The sequence below is a fragment of the Acipenser ruthenus genome, chromosome 28 (assembly GCF_902713425.1).
Source record: "Acipenser ruthenus chromosome 28, fAciRut3.2 maternal haplotype, whole genome shotgun sequence".
Classification (NCBI taxonomy): Eukaryota; Metazoa; Chordata; class Actinopteri; order Acipenseriformes; family Acipenseridae; genus Acipenser; species Acipenser ruthenus.
Window position 1 is genome coordinate 10,119,629 of NC_081216.1, and position 21,732 is coordinate 10,141,360.

Below are 21,732 nucleotides of genomic sequence, written 5' to 3' on the forward strand. Positions count from 1 at the left end.
GCGATGCCAGATAGGCATCCTTGGGCGAAGCGTGGCAAGTATCCTTGGGCGAAGCGTGGCAAGCATCTTTGGGCGATGCGAAGCAGGCATCCTTGGGCGAAGTGAGGCAGGGAGGCAGGACAAGCTGGGGTGCGGGTGTTGGCACTCTTGTCGGTTCTTCCCCGTGTCCCTCAGCAGCCTATGCAAGGGCTGCTGAGGACCGCCAGCATCTAGTCCTGGTCCTTCTGGTGAAGGGAGCGGCAGCTCCTGCTCCTCTCCCCCTTTATGGTGATGGAGGCAGAGGTAGCTTCTGCTGCTCTGCTCCTACCGGTGAAGGTGGCGGAGGCAGAGGCCGTTCCGGCTGCTCTGCTCCTGCCGAAGAAGGTGGGAGCAGCGTGTAGTCTCCTGGCGATGGAGGTGGGAGCAGCATGTAGTTTCCTGGCGACGGAGGTGGGAGCAGCGTGTAGTCTCTCCTTCTTGCAGGGGACTGGTGCGGCTCTACCTCTGAATCGGAACTTCCGGCAGCGAAGAAGCTGCAGTGGGAGCAGGTCTCCGGACCTCCCACACGATCTCCGGCAGCGAAACTGCTGCAGTAGGACCAGGTCTCCTGACCTCCCCCACGATCTCCGGCAGCAAAACTGCTGCAGTGGGAGCAGGTCTCCTGACCTCCCCCACCTTCTTCGTGGCCGGCAGCTCCCCTTGGTGGAGTTCCGGCCACAGTACTTCCTGCTGCGATGCGGAGCAACAGGCATCCCCAGGCGATGCGGAGCTGCTGGCAACCCCAGGCGATGCGGCGCGACAGGCAGCCCCAGGCGATGCCAGACAGGCATCCTTGGGCGAAGCGTGGCAAGTATCCTGGGCGAAGCGAGGCAGGGAGTCAGGACAAGCTGGGGTGCGGGTGTTGGCCCTCTTCTCGGCCTCTGAGGCCGGGCGGTTCTTCCCCGTGTCTCCCTCAGCAGCCTATGCAAGGGCTGCTGAGGACCGTCAGCATCTAGTCCTGGTCCTTCAGAAGGGAGCTTCAGCTCCTGCTCCTCTCCCCCTTGATGGTGATGGAGGCAGAGGTAGCTCCTGCTGTTCTGCTCCTGGCGGTGGAGGTGGCGGATTTAGAGGCAGCTTCTGCTGCTCTGCTCCTGCCGGTGAAGGTGGCGGAGGCAGAGGCCGCTCCGGCTGCTCTGCTCCTGCCGAAGAAGGTGGGAGCAGCGTGTACTCTCCTGGCGATGGAGGTGGGTGCAGCATGTAGTCTCCTGGGGACGGAGGTGGGAGCAGCGTGTAGTATCCCCTTTTTGCAGGGGACTGGTGCGGCTGTCTCTCTTGCAGGGGACTGGTGCGGCTCTACCTCTGAATCGGAACTTCCGGCAGCGAAGAAGCTGCAGTGGGAGCAGGTCTCCGGACCTCCCCCACGATCTCCAGCAGCGAAACTGCTGCAGTAGGACCAGGTCTCCTGACCTCCCCCACGATCTCCGGCAGCAAAACTGCTGCAGTGGTAACAGGTCTCCTGACCTCCCCCACCTTCTTCGTGGCCGGCAGCTCCCCTTGGTGGGGTTCCGGCCACAGTACTTCCTGCTGCGATGCGGCGCGACATGCAGCCCCAGGCGATGCCAGAAAGGCATTGTCACAAAGTCGGCCAGAGTGGGTGGCGTCAGACCAGAAAAGGAATACACAGACAGAGACGGTGGTGATGATGAGCTGAGTGCAATGGCTGCACTCAGCGTTTATTTAACAAATAAAAGGGTTGTAAACAGCACAAAACAGGACACGGCACTGGTAGCCAAAAGAAACATATAAACAAAACGGACTAAACACTTAACAAACGGTGCACGGAGACAAACAAACACGGTGAGTACAAACAACTATTATATTTATGATCTTACTTTCAATTACTCCTCTCTCTCTCACCCGTTCTCCACTCCCGAACACCTAACCCCGACTGCATGCTAAGTGTCTCTATATATACTGTTGTGCTAGGATTCAATTACTAATTAATTATTCACTTGAATCCCAGCACGTGAATTAATTCTGTGCAACCCCTTGCTCCCATATTACATTTAACCAGCACGTGAAGTGATTTGTGCTCTCCTCGTGCCTAAATACAAATCTACACTTTTTAAACACACGTGAAACACAGACCCGTTTATATCCCGTGTACCAATCTATACACCAACATTAACATACACACGCAACACACAAATGCACACAGGGGCGGGGCACTTTGCCACATATACCCCCCCTTGTGCGCAGCACACATGGCCTCAACGGCCACCTCCCCCCTTAAAAACCCAGCAGTCCAGGACAAAGTCTCGGGCTGGGAAGGGAGGCTTCAGTGGGCCCATGGCTGGCCATGTTGTCAGCACCCCTGCCGGTAGTGGCACGGCTGACAGCCTGTTGGTCCCGTCCTGCAGCGAAAAAGCTGCGGGGGCAGGTGGTCCCCCGACCTTCCCCTTCTTCGTAGCCGGCAGCTCCCTCCTGTGGGGCTCCGGCCACAAGAACTCCTGCAGCGAAACTGCTGCTGGGGAAAGTGGTCTCCAGACCTCCTCCCCCTTCTTCGTGGCCGGCAGCTCCCCTTTCTGGGGCTCCGGCCACCGTACTCCCTGCGGAGGTACGGGCAGCAGAGGCAGCTCCTGCTCCTCTGCTCCGGGCGGTGGCGGAGGCAGAGGCAGCTCCAGCTCCTCTGCTCCTGGCGGTGGTGGAGGCAGAGGCAGCTCCAGCTCCTCTGCTCCTGGCGGTGGTGGAACCAGCAGGCATACACCCTCTGCTGGTGGAGGTGGGAGGGGCAAGCAGTCCTCCCACTGCGGTGGAGGTGGCGGAGGTAGAGGCGATGGGGCTGATGCTGGCCACTCAGAGGGAGGCTGTGGCGGTGCTGGCTCCCTCTGCTGTGGCGGCTGGGCATGTGCGCGCCGTGCTGCCTTCAGCAGCATAGCTAGAGGCTGCTGGGGGACACCAGCATCCTGCCCTTCTCCCCCCAAAAAATTTCCAGGGGGTTGAGCCTGTAACTCCTCCCCTTCTGGCTCTTGGGACGGCACCAGCAGGTATTCACCCTCTGCTGGTGGAGGTGGGACCAGCAGGCATTCTCCCTCTGCTGGCAGCTTGGGTCCTACGGCTGTGGAAGCCCCGACTTCCCTCTTTTTGGGCTGTGGATGCACCGACTCCTCCCTTTTGGGCTGTGGACGCACCGACTCCTCTCTTTTGGGCTGTGGACGCACCGACTCCTCCCTTTTGGGCTGTGGACGCACCGACTCCTCCCTTTTGGGCTGTGGACGCACCGACTCCTCCCTTTTGGGCTGTGGACGTTCGGGCTCCCCCCACTCAGGCGTAGGACGTTCGGGCTCCTCCCACTCAGGCGTAGGACGTTCGGGCTCCTCCCACTCAGGCGTAGGACGTTCGGGCTCCTCCCACTCAGGCGTAGGACGTTCGGGCTCCTCCCGCTCGGGCTGTGGACGCTCAGGCTCCTCCCATTTGGGCTGTGGACGCTCAGGCTCCTCCCATTTGGGCTGTGGACGCTCAGGCTCCTCCCATTTGGGCTGTGGACGCTCAGGCTCCTCCCGCTTGGGCTGTGGACGCTCAGGCTCCTCCTGCTTGGGCTGTGGACGCTCAGGCTCCTCCCGCTTGGGCTGTGGACGCTCAGGCTCCTCCCCATAACTGCGGAAGGGACAGTGGGCGAACAGGTGATCCTGGTCGCAGAGGAGGCACCCCGACGATGGCTTGTTACATCGCCGTGGATGCCTGGCCCTTAGGCGGCACTCCTCCTCCCGTCCTTCACCTCTTTATCTGTCTCCCGCTTGGGCTGTGGAGGCAAAACCAGCAGGCATTCACCCTCTGCTGGTGGAGATGGGGACAGCAGGTACTCCTCTGCTGGTGGTCCTGCTACCTGGGCTGCTGTTCCGTTTATCGTTGCCTCCAGGTAGCTGAGGAGAAACTCCACACCTTCCTCCAAGGTGTTTGGGGTGTGTTCCTGCTGATAGGCCTCCCATCTCTCACTGTCCATCATCCACAGGGCCCGAACGACTATGGGCAGAGCCTGGGCCTCCAGCCCAGCATTCTCCAGGAACCAGTCCCGCCATTTTGTGGCGTCTTCTGCCATTATATATATATATATATTTTTTTTTTTTTTAACAAAACCCCTCCTGGTCTGACGCTTGGAGGCGCGGCTATCCCACGATGACACCACGTGTCACAAAGACGGCCAGAGTGGGTGGCGTCAGACCAGAAAAGGAATACACAGACAGAGACGGTGGTGATGATGAGCTGAGTGCAATGGCTGCACTCAGCGTTTATTTAACAAATAAAAGGGTTGTAAACAGCACAAAACAGGACACGGCACTGGTAGCCAAAAGAAACATATAAACAAAACGGACTAAACACTTAACAAACGGTGCACGGAGACAAACAAACACGGTGAGTACCAACAACTATTATATTTATGATCTTACTTTCAATTACTCCTCTCTCTCTCACCCGTTCTCCACTCCCGAACACCTAACCCCGACTGCATGCTACGTGTCTCTATATATACTGTTGTGCTGGGATTCAATTACTAATTAATTATTCACTTGAATCCCAGCACGTGAATTAATTCTGTGCAACCCCGTGCTCACATATTACATTTAACCAGCACGTGAAGTGATTTGTGCTCTCCTCGTGCCTAAATACAAATCTACACTTTTTAAACACACGTGAAACACAGACCCGTTTATATCCCGTGTACCAATCTATACACCAACATTAACATACACACGCAACACACAAATGCACACAGGGGCGGGGCACTTTGCCACAGGCATCCTTCGGCGAAGCGTGGCAAGTATCCTTGGGCGAAGCGTGGCAAGCATCTTTGGGCGAAGCGAGGCAGGAATCCTTGGGCGAAGCGAGGCAGGGAGTCAGGACAAGCTGGGGTGCGGGTGTTGGCCCTCTTCTCGGCCTCTGCGGCCGGGCCGTTCTTCCCCGTGTCTCCCTCAGCAGCCTATGCAAGGGCTGCTGAGGACCGCCAGCATCTAGTCCTGGTCCTTCTGGTGAAGGGAGAGGCAGCTCCTGCTCCTCTCCCCCTTGATGGTGATGGAGGCAGAGGTAGCTCCTGCTGTTCTGCTCCTGGCGGTGGAGGTGTCGGAGGTAGAGGGAGAGTCTGCTGCTCTGCTCCTGCCGGTGAAGGTGGCGGAGGCAGAGGCCGCTCCGGCTGCTCTGCTCCTGCTGATGAAGGTGGGAGCAGCGTGTAGTCTCCTGGCGACGAAGGTGGGAGCAGCGTGTAGACTCCTGGCGATGGAGGTGGGAGCAGCATGTAGTCTCCTGGGGACGGAGGTGGGAGCAGCGTGTAGTCTCCCCTTTTTGCAGGGGACTGGTGCTGCTCTGCCTCTCTTGCAGGGGCCTGTTGCGGCTCTGCCTTTCTTTTAAGGGACTGGTGCGGCTCTGTCTCTCTTGCAGTCTCGGGCTGGGAAGGGAGGCTTCAGTGGGCCCATGGCTGGCAATGCTGTCAGCACCCCTGCCGGTAGTGGTACGGCTGACAGCATGCTGGTCCACTCCTGCAGTGAAATTGCTGCGGGGGATGCTGGTCTTCTGACCTCTCCCCCTTTCTTCATAGCCGGTAGCTCCACTTGGTGGGGTGGGAGCAGCGTGTAGTCTCCCCTTTTTGCAGGGGACTGGTGCTGCTCTGCCTCTCTTGCAGGGGACTGATGCGGCTCTACCTCTGAAGGGGAAACCAGCAGGCATTCTCCCTCTGCTGGCAGCTTGGGTCCTAGGGCTGTGGAAGCCCCAACTTCCCTCTCTTTGGGCTGTGGACGCACCGACTCCTCCCTTTTGGGCTGTGGACGTTCGGGCTCCCCCCACTCAGGCGGAGGACGTTCGGCCTCCTCCCACTCAGGCGTAGGACGCTCAGGCTCCTCCCACTCAGGTACTGGCGAGCTGGCATAGGGGCATCCCGACCAGTCGTGTCCCCCTTCCTCACATCGCCCGCACCAGCTCGGTGGCACCTCGGAGCAGTCCCTCCAGCGGTGATCCACCTTTCCGCACCAGGTGCACCAGGGGTACAGGTTCTCTGGCTCCTCTGGCCGCTGTTGCAGTTGTGGTTGGGGCGGTGGGAGCAAAAGTCTACCTCCCCCTGCTGGTGGTGGAGACTGAGGCGACCCCTGCTCCTCCCTCTCCTGATGGACAGGGCAGCGGGCCACGAAGTGCTCACCTCTGCAGATGGGGCATAGTTGGGGTAGCTGTCCGAGGGGGTACCAGGGTCAGTTGGAGCTGGAATGCCCAGGCTCAGGGCAGCAGTAACACCCGGGCTGCTGTTCCTCCGGCTGGTGTTGTGGTTGCTGTTGGTGCTGCAGCTTTCCTTTCCCCCTTCTCTTCTTACTCCTCCTCCCTACCTTCCTCTCCTGGGCCGGTTCCTCCTCCTCCTCACCTTGGAAGGGGCAGATCGCCACCGTGTGTCCGTAGACCCCACAGGCCATGCATCAGCCTTGGTCCTCAAGGCCCCCGAGGAGGTCCTCCAGGTCCCGGCAGCTGTCTCTCCAACCTTCCATTTTCCCGTTTTTTTTTTTTTTTTTTGAAAACACAAAAACCCCTCTCCTGGTCTGACGCTTGGAGGCGCTGTTATCCCACGATGACAGCACGTGTCACAAAGACGGCCGGAGTAGGTGGCGTCAGACCAGAACCAGGAAGTAACACAGAGACTTGGGGTTTTGGTGAAGCTGAGCGCGTGATCACACTCAGCATTTAATAATTAACCGACAGAACAGAAAATATAAAGGTTGTAACACAAAACAGGACATGGCACTTCACGCCAAAATAAAAGAGACAAACAAAACGGACAGACACTAACAAACAGGGACGAACAAACACAGTGAGAAACACTTCTTCTTCTTCTTCTTCTTCTTCTTATTATTATTATTAGTATTATTATTCTTTTTACCTTCTCTCTCTCTCCCGTTCTTTCACCGTGAACACCCAACCCCGAGTGAATGAAAATGTGTCTATATATACTGTTGTGCTGAGATTCAATTACCAATTAATTATTCACTTGAATCCCAGCACGTGAATTCATTACATGCAACCCCGTGCTCACATATTACATTTAACCAGCACGTGAAGTGATTTGTGCCTTCCTCGTGCCTAAATACAAATCTACATTTATAAATACACGTGAAACACGGACCCGTTTATATCCTGTGTACCAATCTCTATACACCAACATTAACACATGCAACATACAACACTTAACACACACATGCACACAGGGGCGGGGCACATTGCCACATATACCCCCCCTTGTGCGCAGCACACATGGCCTCAACGGCCACCTCCCCCCTTAAAAACCCAGCAGTCCAGGACAAAGTCTCGGGCTGGGAAGGGAGGCTTCAGTGGGCCCATGGCTGGCAATGCTGTCAGCACCCCTGCCGGTAGTGGCACGGCTGACAGCATGCTGGTCCACTCCTGCAGTGAAATTGCTGCGGGGGATGCTGGTCTCCTGACCTCTCCCCCTTTTTTCGTAGCCGGTAGCTCACCTTGGTGGGGTTCCGACCACAGTACTTCCGGCAGCGAAGAAGCTGCAGTGGGAGCAGGTCTCCGGACCTCCCCCACGATCTCCGGCAGCGAAACTGCTGCAGTAGGAGCCGGTCTCCTGACCTCCCCCACGATCTCCGGCAGCAAAACTGCTGCAGTGGGAGCAGGTCTCCTGACCTCCCCCACCTTCTTCGTGGCCGGCAGCTCCCCTTGGTGGGGTTCCGGCTACAGTACTTCCTGCTGCGATGCGGAGCAACAGGCAGCCCCAGGCGATGCGGAGCTGCTGGCAACCCCAGGCGATGCGGCGAGACAGTTAGCCCTTTGCGATGCCAGACAGGCATCCTTGGGCGAAGCGTGGCAAGTATCCTTGGGCGAAGCGTGGCAAGCATCTTTGGGCAACGTGAGGCAGGCATCCTTGGGCGAAGCGAGGCAGGGAGTCAGGACAAGCTGGGGTGCGGGTGTTGGCCCTCCTCTCGGCCTCTACGGCCTGGCGGATCTTCCCTGTGTCTCCCTCAGCAGCCTATGCAAGGGCTGCTGAGGACCGCCAGCATCTAGTCCTGGTCCTTCTGGTGAAGGGAGAGGCAGCTCCTGCTCCTCTTCCCCTTGATGGTGATGGAGGCAGAGGTAGCTCCTGCTGTTCTGCTCCTGGCGGTGGAGGTGGCGGAGGTAGAGGCAGCTTCTGCTGCTCTGCTCCTGCTGGTGAAGGTGGCAGAGGCAGAGGCCGCTCCGGCTGCTCTGCTCCTGCCGATGAAGGTGGGAGCAGCGTGTAGTCTCCTGGCGACAAAGGTGGGAGCAGCGTGTAGTCTCCTGGCGATGGAGGTGGGAGCAGCATGTAGTCTCCTGGGGATGGAGGTGGGAGCAGCGTGTAGTCTCCCCTTTTTGCAGGGGACTGGTGCGGCTGTCTCTCTTGCAGGGGACTGGTGCGGCTCTACCTCTGAAGGGGAAACCAGCAGGCATTCTCCCTCTGCTGGCAGCTTGGGTCCTAGGGCTGTGGAAGCCCCACTTCCCTCTCTTTGGGCTGTGGACGCACCGACTCCTCCCTTTTGGGCTGTGGACGTTCGGGCTCCCCCCACTCAGGCGGAGGACGTTCGGCCTCCTCCCACTGAGGTACTGGCGAGCTGGCATAGGGGCATCCCGACCAGTCGTGTCCCCCTTCCTCACATCGCCCGCACCAGCTCGGTGGCACCTCGGAGCAGTCCCTCCAGTGGTGATCCACCTTTCCGCACCAGGTGCACCAGGGGAAAAGGTTCTCTGGCTCCTCTGGCCACTGTTGCAGTTGTGGTTGGGGCGGTGGGAGCAAAAGTCTACCTCCCCCTGCTGGTGGTGGAGACTGAGGCGACCCCTGCTCCTCCCTCTCCTGATGGACAGGGCAGCGGGCCACGAAGTGCTCACCTCTGCAGATGGGGCATAGTTGGGGTAGCTGTCCGAGGGGGTACCAGGGTCAGTTGGAGCTGGAATGCCCAGGCTCAGGGCAGCAGTAACACCCGGGCTGCTGTTCCTCCGGCTGGTGTTGTGGTTGCTGTTGCTGCTGCAGCTTTCCTTTCCCCCTTCTCTTCTTACTCCTCCTCCCTACCTTCCTCTCCTGGGCCGGTTCCTCCTCCTCCTCACCTTGGAAGGGGCAGATCGCCACCGTGTGTCCGTAGACCCCACAGGCCATGCACCAGCCTTGGTCCTCAAGGCCCCCGAGGAGGTCCTCCAGGTCCCGGCAGCTGTCTCTCCAGCCTTCCATTTTCCCGTTTTTTTTTTTTTTTTGAAAACACAAAAGCCCCTCTCCGGTCTGACGCTTGGAGGCGCTGTTATCCCACGATGACAGCACGTGTCACAAAGACGGCCGGAGTAGGTGGCGTCAGACCAGAACCAGGAAGTAACACAGAGACTTGGGGTTTTGGTGAAGCTGAGCGCGTGATCACACTCAGCATTTAATAATTAACCGACAGAACAGAAAATATAAAGGTTGTAACACAAAACAGGACATGGCACTTCACGCCAAAATAAAAGAGACAAACAAAACGGACAGACACTAACAAACAGGGACGAACAAACACGGTGAGAAACAGTTCTTCTTCTTCTTCTTCTTCTTATTATTATTAGTATTATTATTATTTTTACCTTCTCTCTCTCTCCTGTTCTTTCGCCCTGAACACCCAACCCCGAGTGAATGAAAATGTGTCTATATATACTGTTGTGCTGAGATTCAATTACCAATTAATTATTCACTTGAATCCCAGCACGTGAATTCATTACATGCAACCCGTGCTCACATATTACATTTAACCAGCACGTGAAGTGATTTGTGCCTTCCTCGTGCCTAAATACAAATCTACATTTATAAATACACGTGAAACACGGACCCGTTTATATCCTGTGTACCAATCTCTATACACCAACATTAACACATGCAACATACAACACTTAACACACACATGCACACAGGGGCGGGGCACATTGCCACATATACCCCCCCTTGTGCGCAGCACACATGGCCTCAACGGCCACCTCCCCCCTTAAAAACCCAGCAGTCCAGGACAAAGTCTCGGGCTGGGAAGGGAGGCTTCAGTGGGCCCATGGCTGGCAATGCTGTCAGCACCCCTGCCGGTAGTGGCACGGCTGACAGCATGCTGGTCCACTCCTGCAGTGAAATTGCTGCAGGGGATGCTGGTCTCCTGACCTCTCCCCCTTTTTTCGTAGCCGGTAGCTCACCTTGGTGGGGTTCCGACCACAGTACTTCCGGCAGCGAAGAAGCTGCAGTGGGAGCAGGTCTCCGGACCTCCCCCACGATCTCCGGCAGCGAAACTGCTGCAGTAGGAACAGGTCTCCTGACCTCCCCCACGATCTCCGGCAGCAAAACTGCTGCAGTGGGAGCAGGTCTCCTGACCTCCCCCACCTTCTTCGTGGCCGGCAGCTCCCCTTGGTGGGGTTCTGGCTACAGTACTTCCTGCTGCGATGCGGAGCAACAGGCAGCCCCAGGCGATGCGGAGCTGCTGGCAGCCCCAGGCGATGCGGCGAGACAGGTAGCCCCAGGCGATGCCAGACAGGCATCCTTGGGCGAAGCGTGGCAAGTATCCTTGGGCGAAGCGTGGCAAGCATCTTTGGGCGACGTGAGGCAGGCATCCTTGGGCGAAGCGAGGCAGGGAGTCAGGACAAGCTGGGGTGCGGGTGTTGGCCCTCCTCTCGGCCTCTGCGGCCTGGCGGATCTTCCCTGTGTCTCCCTCAGCAGCCTATGCAAGGGCTGCTGAGGACCGCCAGCATCTAGTCCTGGTCCTTCTGGTGAAGGGAGAGGCAGCTCCTGCTCCTCTCCCCTTGATGGTGATGGAGGCAGAGGTAGCTCCTGCTGTTCTGCTCCTGGCGGTGGAGGTGGCGGAGGTAGAGGCAGCTTCTGCTGCTCTGCTCCTGCTGGTGAAGGTGGCAGAGGCAGAGGCCGCTCCGGCTGCTCTGCTCCTGCCGATGAAGGTGGGAGCAGCGTGTAGTCTCCTGGCGACGAAGGTGGGAGCAGCGTGTAGTCTCCTGGCGATGGAGGTGGGAGCAGCATGTAGTCTCCTGGGGACGGAGGTGGGAGCAGCGTGTAGTCTCCCCTTTTTGCAGGGGACTGGTGCGGCTGTCTCTCTTGCAGGGGACTTGTGCGGCTCTACCTCTGAAGGGGAAACCAGCAGGCATTCTCCCTCTGCTGGCAGCTTGGGTCCTAGGGCTGTGGAAGCCCCAACTTCCCTCTCTTTGGGCTGTGGACGCACCGACTCCTCCCTTTTGGGCTGTGGACGTTCGGGCTCCCCCCACTCAGGCGGAGGACGTTCGGGCTCTTCCCACTCAGGCGTAGGACGCTCAGGCTCCTCCCACTCATGTACTGGCGAGCTGGCATAGGGGCATCCCGACCAGTCGTGTCCCCCTTCCTCACATCGCCCGCACCAGCTCGGTGGCACCTCGGAGCAGTCCCTCCAGCGGTGATCCACCTTTCCGTACCAGGTGCACCAGGGGAAAAGGTTCTCTGGCTCCTCTGGCCGCTGTTGCAGTTGTGGTTGGGGCGGTGGGAGCAAAAGTCTACCTCCCCCTGCTGGTGGTGGAGACTGAGGCGACCCCTGCTCCTCCCTCTCCTGATGGACAGGGCAGCGGGCCACGAAGTGCTCACCTCTGCAGATGGGGCATAGTTGGGGTAGCTGTCCGAGGGGGTACCAGGGTCAGTTGGAGCTGGAATGCCCAGGCTCAGGGCAGCAGTAACACCCGGGCTGCTGTTCCTCCGGCTGGTGTTGTGGTTGCTGTTGCTGCTGCAGCATTCCTTTCCCCCTTCTCTTCTTACTCCTCCTCCCTACCTTCCTCTCCTGGGCCGGTTCCTCCTCCTCCTCACCTTGGAAGGGGCAGATCGCCACAGTGTGTCCATAGACCCCACAGGCCATGCACCAGCCTTGGTCCTCAAGGCCCCCGAGGAGGTCCTCCAGGTCCCGGCAGCTGTCTCTCCAGCCTTCCACCAAAATAAAGAGACAAACAAAACGGACAGACACTAACAAACAGGGACGAACAAACATGGTGAGAAACACTTCTTCTTCTTCTTCTTCTTCTTCTTATTAGTATTATTATTATTTTTACCTTCTCTCTCTCCCGTTCTTTAGCCCTGAACACCCAACCCTGAGTGAATGAAAATGTGTCTATATATACTGTTGTGCTGGGATTCAATTACCAATTAATTATTCACTTGAATCCCAGCACGTGAACTCATTACATGCAACCCCGTGCTCACATATTACATTTAACCAGCATGTGAAGTGATTTGTGCCTTCCTCGTGCCTAAATACAAATCTACATTTTTAAATACATGTGAAACACGGACCCGTTTATATCCTGTGTACCAATCTCTATACACCAACATTAACACACGCAACATACAACACTTAACACACACATGCACACAGGGGCGGGGCACATTGCCACAGACACACAATCACACACTGAGACACACTCACTGAGACTGTGTGTGTTGTAGTGTGTGTGTTTCTCAGTGTATGTGTGTCTCGGTGTGTGTTGTCTCAGTGTGTGTGTTTCAGTGTGTCTGTGTGTGTCTCAGAGTGTTGGTGTCTCAGTGTGTGTGTTTCTCAGTGTGTGTGTATGTGTCATTGTGTGTGTGTCTTAGTGTATGTGTGTGTGCCTCAGTGTGTGTGTGTGTGTCTCCGTGTGTGAGTGTGTCTCAGTGTGTGAGTGTGTCTCAGTCACTTCAAGCCATACAAAGAGCATTTCAAGTGGAGTGATAAAGTGGAGCGAAGCGATCAAAAAAAGGCGCCAAGTTAGAAGCATGAATTGTGTGAATCTTGGGCCCCAGCACCTTTTCAATTGCTTAAGTGCTTATTTGCTTGACGCTTGACAAAATTGGCCTAATTGCTTCTCCTAACTTGGACTTTTGTGTTTGATATCACCCCTTTAAACGGCTGTTGCGTTTTTCTAACTTGTTTTTTACATTATGTTTTTGTTATAGATGAACTATACATTGTGTGTCATAATTAAAGACTGTTCATTTCCTTTTATCACAAACACCAGATCCAGTGAGAAATGAACCTGTAGACACCCAAACCAGTCCTGGAGTAAAAGCTACACTCTCACAGAAGATGAAAAAAAACTGCAAAGCATGGTTTGGAAGTCATGCATCATTGCAACGTCATGCTTTGCATCAACACGGAACACCAAAGGATCCTATTTATTGTGTTGATCTAATAAATGGTATATATTTTACTGCAAAAGAAAAAAGTGGACAAAGGGCACCAATCCATCTTTGTAAATCTATCATTGCTCGAGTTATTGATTGTGAATCAGAACCTCACTGCCATCCACACCTCCATCTCCATTACAAGACCAGGATCAGGCACCTCACTGCCATACACACCTCCATCTCCATTACAAGATCAGGATCAGGCACCTCACTGCCATACACACCTCCATCTCCATTACAAGACCAGGATCAGGCACCTCACTGCCATCCACACCTCCATCTCCATTACAAGACCAGGATCAGGCACCTCACTGCCATCCACACCTCCATCTCCATTACAAGATCAGGATCAGGCACCTCACTGCCATACACACCTCCATCTCCATTACAAGACCAGGATCAGGCACCTCACTGCCATACACACCTCCATCTCCATTACAAGACCAGGATCAGGCACCTCACTGCCATACACACCTCCATCTCCATTACAAGACCAGGATCAGGCACCTCACTGCCATCCACACCTCCATCTCCATTACAAGACCAGGATCAGGCACCTCACTGCCATCCACACCTCCATCTCCATTACAAGACCAGGATCAGGCACCTCACTGCCATCCACACCTCCATCTCCATTACAAGATCAGGATCAGGCACCTCACTGCCATACACACCTCCATCTCCATTACAAGATCAGGATCAGGCACCTCACTGCCATACACACCTACATCTCCATTACAAAACCAGGATCAGGCACCTCACTGCCATCCACACCTCCATCTCCATTACAAGACCAGGATCAGGCACCTCACTGACATCCACACCTCCATCTCCATTACAAGATCAGGATCAGGTACCTCACTGCCATCCACACCACCATCTCCATTACAAGACCAGAATCAGGCACCTCACTGCCATCCACACCTCCATCTCCATTACAAGACCAAGATCAGGTACCTCACTGCCATCCACACCTCCATCTCCATTACAAGATCAGGATCAGGCACCTCACTGCCATACACACCTCCAGCTCCATTACAAGATGAGGATCTCCAAAATGTTGGACTGTAGCATGATTTCCAATTTTAGGAAAAATGAATGTATTACTATGCGATCTCAAGCAGTAACTGAAATCTGCCGTTTACCCATTTTTTTTGATGCTGTAACAGGGTGAGCAGCCCTGTATATTGTTTGTTTATTTTTAGAATGAGGGTTCCCCTCCGCCCCTGTGTTATTTTGTGTTTGTTTATTTTGATTATAATATTTATGTCGGCGAGCGTCGTGTTTTATTGTTTGTATTTTGACAGCGTAGCCGATTTGTTTTGTTTAGCGTGGATGGGTAGCCCCATCCACAACATAATTAACTCGTGCAGAAGGTGGCCATCTCCTGAATTAATTAGGTGATTTAATTTGTTGCTAATCGGGAGATGGTCACCTGTTATAAAAAGCCTGCAGCTCTCTAGCTCGGTGTGGGTGTTGTGAGAGCGTGAGCGTGAGCGTGAGCGTGAGCGTGAGCGTGAGCGTGAATTATAACATACAAGACCAGTGACAGCGACAGCGACTGCCCAGGCTGACCTTTATGGTTTATTTATTATTTATTGTTGATTTTGTGTCCGTGATTTGTTTTTGTTTAAACCTTTTATTTTCGCTCGGTGAGCACAGTCTTTTCTGTTTAAATATTTATTTTATTTTTGGTTTGCTTAATAAAAATGGCAAACGCCAGTTGAACTGCAGTACGTACCCGGTGTCAGTATTTTGTTCCTGCTTCTGCCTGACGTCAGACCACTCGTCCATCCCTGTCTCAGATGCACATAGCTTTTCTGACTGATTTGTGTACTTTTCAGTGTACACAGGTAAGAAAGATTATTGGTGTCGTTTTGGGAGAACTCGTGTTACATTTGACACCAAAACAGTTCAGTTGCACTGTTGATGTAAAGGCAGTCAAAAAATGACACGATGTGTTCACAGATATATCTCAATGTGGTATATTTATCAAGAACGCAGAGATTTAGTAGGTGTAATCAGAACACAGAAAAATGTGACTGAAGAAGCAGACAGTGACAGCATGGATGAGAAATGTTTTGATTTGGATGGTCCCTGCTTTGCTGTCCATGAATATCCCCCAGACAAAGAACATGTCGTTAAGATGGTTAATTACTTATGGATGATAAACATATTCCAGAAGAATTACCAGATGACATTTCAAAACATGAAAAAGAATTACCAGAACAATTTATGCCATATGAAACTACCTGCCCTTCTTGTCCTGGATCAACCTCACCTCAACTTAGCAAAAATGCAGTTTGTATGGACTTTAAGGTCCACAAAGGTTAGTGTTTTAATTTTTGCAACAGTTAATAATTATATATGAAGCTTTTTTTTTTTTTTTTTTTTTAAACATTGCTTGTGTTGTGATACAGGCATCAACATGTATGTGAAGATGTGCCCAGTCTGTGAAACTCCTGTCCGTTTTCAAGACTACAATTCTGGATTACATCATTTTAATGACCGTTTTTTTCTAAGTCTTCCCCTGTGCATTCTTCTAACAGCAGCACTAAAGGTGAGTTTTAGTCTTTACATTAATTTAGCTGTAATGTATCTTTTTTACTTTTTAGACAATAGATAATGTATATACTGATCTCGGAGCACCACCTACTTGTATAATTTTTCTTTATGTTATGCCTTTGTGATAACATTTTTTTTTTTTTTGCAGAACCACACAGCAGTTGGCCGCTTCCTGACCACAATGGAAGATTTTATGGGCATTCAAGTACATCATGATACTTCATTTTTCTGCACTGAGACAATACTCATACTACACTTTCGATGTGGTCATCACCCACCTGTTATCATTGCAGATGCACATTCTTATTTGATTTCTGGAATGATTTACAAGTCCAGTAGCCAAGAGAAACAAGAGCTGAAAACACCTAATCAGAATAAAGATCATTTGTTAATATCCAACAAAAATATAGTACAATTGCATTTATTTTAAAATCCTTTACACTCCTAGTCAGTCTGTTCAAGAGACCAAAGGTGGATGATGTACCTAAAGAGGATCATGTTGTTGACGTTGAGACCACGTGGCAAAATATGGAGCAGGAACTTATTGCATATGGCCAAAGTGATGGTGAGTACTTAATAAAGGTTAAAATGATGTGCTTTTAAGATCCAAGCAGCATTTCATCTTGCAAAGAAAACATTTTTAGATTAGAAGATTACTTAATGATCCATGTCACTAATGTTTGTAATATTTTTACATGGTGTTTTTATGACAAAATATGTGGTATATTTATGCCTGTTTTAAAACACATGCTAATTTTTTTATTTAATCATTTTAGGTGCTGCTGGTAAAAATCCCTTTTCTAGACCTTTGTCTTATTCAGCTTTTATACCGTGGATTGGTGCTGCAAGTAGGCTAGGTCAAACACTGCCAAAAACTGAAGCATTAAAGGGCATGCCAAGCAGAAAAACTGAGGAGTGCCAAATTAAAGACTCAATCAGAATTGATGAGGACAAGCTAATAAGAACATAAGAAAGTTTACAAACGAGAGGAGGCCATTCAGCCCATCTTGCTCGTTTGGTTGTTAGTAGCTTATTGATCCCAGAATCTCATCAAGCAGCTTCTTGAAGGATCCCACGGTGTCGGCTTCAACAACATTACTGGGGCGTTGGTTCCAGACCCTCAGAATTCTCTGTGTAAAAAAAAACACAATATTCTAGGTGAGGTCTTACTATTGCATTGTAGAGTTTTGACATTACTTCCCTTGATTTATCAACACTTCTCACAATATATCCGAGCATCTTGTTGGCCTTTTTTATAGCTTCCCCACATTGTCTAGATGAAGACATTTCTGAGTCAACATAAACTCCTAGGTCTTTTTCATAGTTCCCATCTTCAATTTCAGTATCTCCCATATGATATTTATAATGCACATTTTTATTGCCTGCATGCAATACTTTACACTTTTCTCTATTAAATTTCTTTAATTTAATAGATCATCTTGAATCTGGAAAGGTAGTAATTACTATAAATTGAAACTGTTGAAAAGATTATAAGCTTATTATACTTAACTTCCACATTAAGCCAACAATACAATGTCTTTATGTTGAATGTCAGAGGTGACTATATATGCTGTATTTGTAGAAATCTGTTAATCAAATGTTACCTGGTAGAAAGAGCGATACATTTAAATTAATGCTTATTGTACTTGGAGTGCAAAAGTGAATATGATTTGATTTCTCCACAGGCTAGTAGAGGTCAACTGGCGGAAACATGTCTGGTATAGGTTCTAGAACAGACCTTATCAATAGACTACAGGAGCTATTGCTCTATAAAGACATTTATCCAAAGATGTTTGTTAAACTGCAAAAAACTGGAGGTAGGAATTAACTGATAATCACTAAATTACTGATTTTCCTCTTTAATTACTACAGAAAAAGATGGCAATGTTTATTTTTATAACTGAATATTATACATTTGACTATTTCTATTTCCTCCTATTGTTCTCTGAAGGTGGTGTGTTACACATGGGATGCATGCACTCTGTGGTATATTACCACTCTCCTCTTTGGTGGCAAGAGTCTGCCACGAGATCACACTGATGCATTACTGAGTTTCAAACACCCTCCAAACATGTACATATCTGACATTGCCGGTAGAGTTGCAAGACACACCAATAACCGTACAGAACAGAAGTGTTTTGAATCGAGTCATTACTTTATATGTGAAATGAGAGACATTCATTTTATTTCTGCATTGAGGCTAATCTTTCACCTTCACAATGAAAAGATAAATTGGCAGCAGTGTGGAGTAGTGGATAGGGCTCTGGACTCTTGACTGGAGGGTTGTGGGTTCAATCCCTGGTAGGGGACACTGATGCTGTACCCTTGAGCAAGGTACTTTACCTAGATTGCTCCAGTAAAAACCCAACTGTATAAATGGGTAATTGTATGTAAAAATAATGTGATATCTTGTAACAATTGTAAGTCGCCCTGGATAAGGGTGTCTGCTAAGAAATAAATAATAATAATAAAATACACTAAAGTAGTAGTGGTGCAGCATCTGTCACTTTTCTAAGCTCCGCCCCTTTTGAGTGATGTATGACCATAAGCCCCACCCCTTCCACACATTTGGACTGATTTATCACCTTAAGCCCTGCCCCTTTCCACACCTCTGAGTGATTTATGGCCCTTAAGCCCCTCCCCTTTCCCCACGCGTTGAGTGAGTTATGGCCCTTAAGCCGCACCCCTTTTTCCTATGCTTTTGAGTGATTTATGACCTCTCTTTTTTTCTGACATTAACCGGATGTCAGTCAATAATAGCCCTCCCTAAAAATGGTGTCTGTTGTAACTCTAGTTATAGACTACAACAAAGAACAGAGAAAAACAGAAAGAAAAAAGAGAAAACAAGTTGTATTGTAGTGCAGTGTTTTTTGACTATGTTCGAGACCCTCCATAACAACAAACAGAAAATCCCTGAACATATGAAAGAATTTGAAAATTAATTGTATTCTAAAAAACGATTTAAAGGTATTTTAGACGTTGGTTACCACGACATTCTTTGGCTTAATATGAATATTTTAAGACCATACACGCCGTGTTTAGGACTAAGAATCTTTTTCTGTTAAACTGTATAAATGCAGTAGGATTAGCCATTCTGCAGACTCCTGTCTGTAGCATGCTTTTAATAGCCTGTACTAGCATTGGTTCTAATTATTTTCAAATAAATATTCTAAAAAACATGTTTGAAAGCGAAAACCCTAATGTTTTTTAATATAAATAAAAGTGTTATCGATAGTTTCAACTCTACAGCCACTCTGGCTGTAAAAAAGACCCCATGTAACGAGGTTAAGTCTAATTAATCATTCTGCGTACTGTATTCAAATGGGGCTAGCCGCCTCTTTGAAAGAATCAATCGAAGTAGGGTTTTTAATGGTTAATCTGTTTATGCCGCCTTCAGTTAACAGTATTTAAACCTTGCATGATGCCTCATCTGAGAAACTTCATTTTGGATAAAACTCTACTGCCTGCCTGAAGCCCTGACTGCCTGATCTGCGCTGCAAAATATTGTGTGCTTCGGACGCTCTAAAATATAATGGATTACTTCAACAACAATTTAGGTAAGTGATTATATTTTTAAATTGTATGCAAGGTTACTTGTTTAAAAATGTAATACCGTTTGTTGTCTGCTGTTTAAAAAATGTTTTGCTACTTATTACTCGTTTGTCTGTCTATTTAGATATAAGAATGTATGTTTTAAGTACTTCAGATTGCAAGATGCTAAAATGCTGTTTTTTTGTTTGTTTTTGTAAAAGGTACTATGTTTGTTCTGAACGACTCTGTTTGAATCTCTGGGGCTGGCAGAGTGTTGTATATATGTTAAATAATAGTCTAAAAATGTTTATCTTTTTATAAGGGCTATTTAAACGTTTTTACACTGGGTCCCCCTGTTTGAATCTCTGAGCCGTACTGTGTGTGTGTGTGCGTGCGCGCTTACGCTTACGTGTGCGAGTGCGTTTGTACTTTTTGAAGACCACATGTTTTTTTTAATATTATAATATTGACAAATAAATATCTAAAACAATGTTTATAGTTTATAAGGGGTTATTTAAATGTATTAGTGCTTATTGAATCTCTTTGTTTTGGACTGTTATATTAAGACCTCCACAAGATGGCCGCCTCTCTTTAGCGACAGTACATCCAAGATGTCCGCTGTTCTTGGGCCACTTTCCAAGAGGGCCTCTGTTGTTACTTTGCCATCATCCAAGATGGTCGCTGTGTATTAGCAGTCTTTATTCAATTGAATTACATGTAACAGCCGGAGGGGTGTTCATTTGGAGAGTTTCAATTTACACTTCTAAGCCCCTTACATATGTCTCAATCTACAATATTGTGAAAGTTTTAAATCCTATATACTTCTTTCTTTTAGCGCTTTTCTTATAACGCAATCACCCTCAGATTTCACAGCTGCATTGTGTGATTTCCTGACTAGCTCTCTCTGTACAGCCTCCCAAGATTATGAAATATTTTCAGAAATTATGAGCGATATTGGGAAGTCTTTTTATTTATTTATTTTTTATTATATATATATATATTATATTCTTCTCTCTAAAGGCCCTTTCAACTTATTTTTTATAGCTAAATATTCCTCTGATGCTTCAGCACCCGATGATTCATTCCATTTCCTGGCCGATAACATTTGTACCCCTAGTCAAGAACGTATTGTAGTGGCGGTTAGAGGCTTTAGTAGACCCTAATATCGGTAAGTGCTTTTTTCAGAGTTTAAATGTCTTTCTCCACTTCTCCTGAACCTATTAGAAAAGCAGTGGAAAGTCGCCTTGATAAGAATATGAAAAGTGTGTTACTGAGAACTGATATTAGCGATTATGAAAAAATTAAACTATATACTACTTTTTTTACAAAGGTATCTGACCTTGATTAAACAGGATGAAAAAGAGACTAATACTTTAACGTTGTAACCCCTCCTAATGATGCTGTCACTGATAATACAACTGGGCCCCAGGCACAGTAGAGGTCCTAAAAGTTCAAATACGTGACTTCTTCGGGTATAAACACATCTTTGTCTTAAACCTTCATTTGCCCCTGCAGGATCTCCAACATCCATATTGCCAGCAGTGTCTTTAAAATACATCCCAGCCAAAAATTGAGATTCCAGGGTGTCCTTAGCATAACTGAGCAAGACTTCTATAAGGATATGTTCTACTACTCTGGCTAATTAATCTCTCGCCTAAGGAAACGTCTACTTGTGAGAAAATTGTAGCTATAGGATAGTTGATAATGCTTACAGGGCTATTGACATCTAAATCAATGTTATCTGCTTTTGTGATTTTACAAGCGAGTCTTAAAAGAGTGTTATTTAAGTCTAGATAATCCTCCTTGTTTCCTGCAATATAAAATTCAAGAGGGGCGGTGTCCGAAAAGGCAGAGAGCGGTGGTATTTCAACATAAAGGCTTTTATCTATACTTATCTGGGTGTAAGGTACGGTAAAATCCAGTTCAGATTTTGCACATTCTTGAGCTAGAGCCATGTTTTAAAAGATGTTTCTAGTTTTCTTTTTACGACAAGCCTTCATTTTTTTAACAGACCTCTTCCTCCGCGAGCTGCTGCTTAATGCTTTAGAAGGTGCTCGTCTAGCCCTTTTACGGGATTGGCTTGGAGCTCCTGGAGGACTGGGACGTTTTTTTTCTATAGCCTCTTGACATCACCATTAACCCGACCCTGATTGGGGTTCCTCATGGTTGTGAGTAGCGTAGGATGTTATCACGTTCGACACCACGTCAATATTTTTAGCCGCTGACTTTAAATGAGGTTTAGCTATATCGAAAGCCCTTCTAAGTAAAGGCATAGCTTTTCTAAAAAGCCCTCTAAATATACCCCCAATCCCTGCCCTGTACATTACCTGAGCCCAAGTAAACCCGGTCATTCCATTTCCAGCTTGATTTTTGTAATATTGTATATAAGGGTTAGAATCTCCAAAGACCCTCATTTTCGTATTCTTTTCAATTGTATATAAAGAGACAGGTCTGAAATAGACCTTCACTATGACCTTCCCAAAACGAAATGC

General features: G+C 49.5%; 1 long non-coding RNA gene across 1 annotated transcript; it reads left to right on the forward strand.

The window, feature by feature from the left end:
• Window positions 1–14,645: 14,645 nt before the first annotated feature.
• Window positions 14,646–18,142, forward strand: LOC131701937 (uncharacterized). The gene is made up of 5 exons (XR_009309162.1): window positions 14,646–15,473; window positions 15,565–15,704; window positions 15,858–16,274; window positions 16,486–16,867; window positions 17,395–18,142. It is a non-coding gene; the product is annotated as an uncharacterized LOC131701937 (long non-coding RNA).
• The last annotated feature ends 3,590 nt before the right edge of the window (window positions 18,143–21,732 follow it).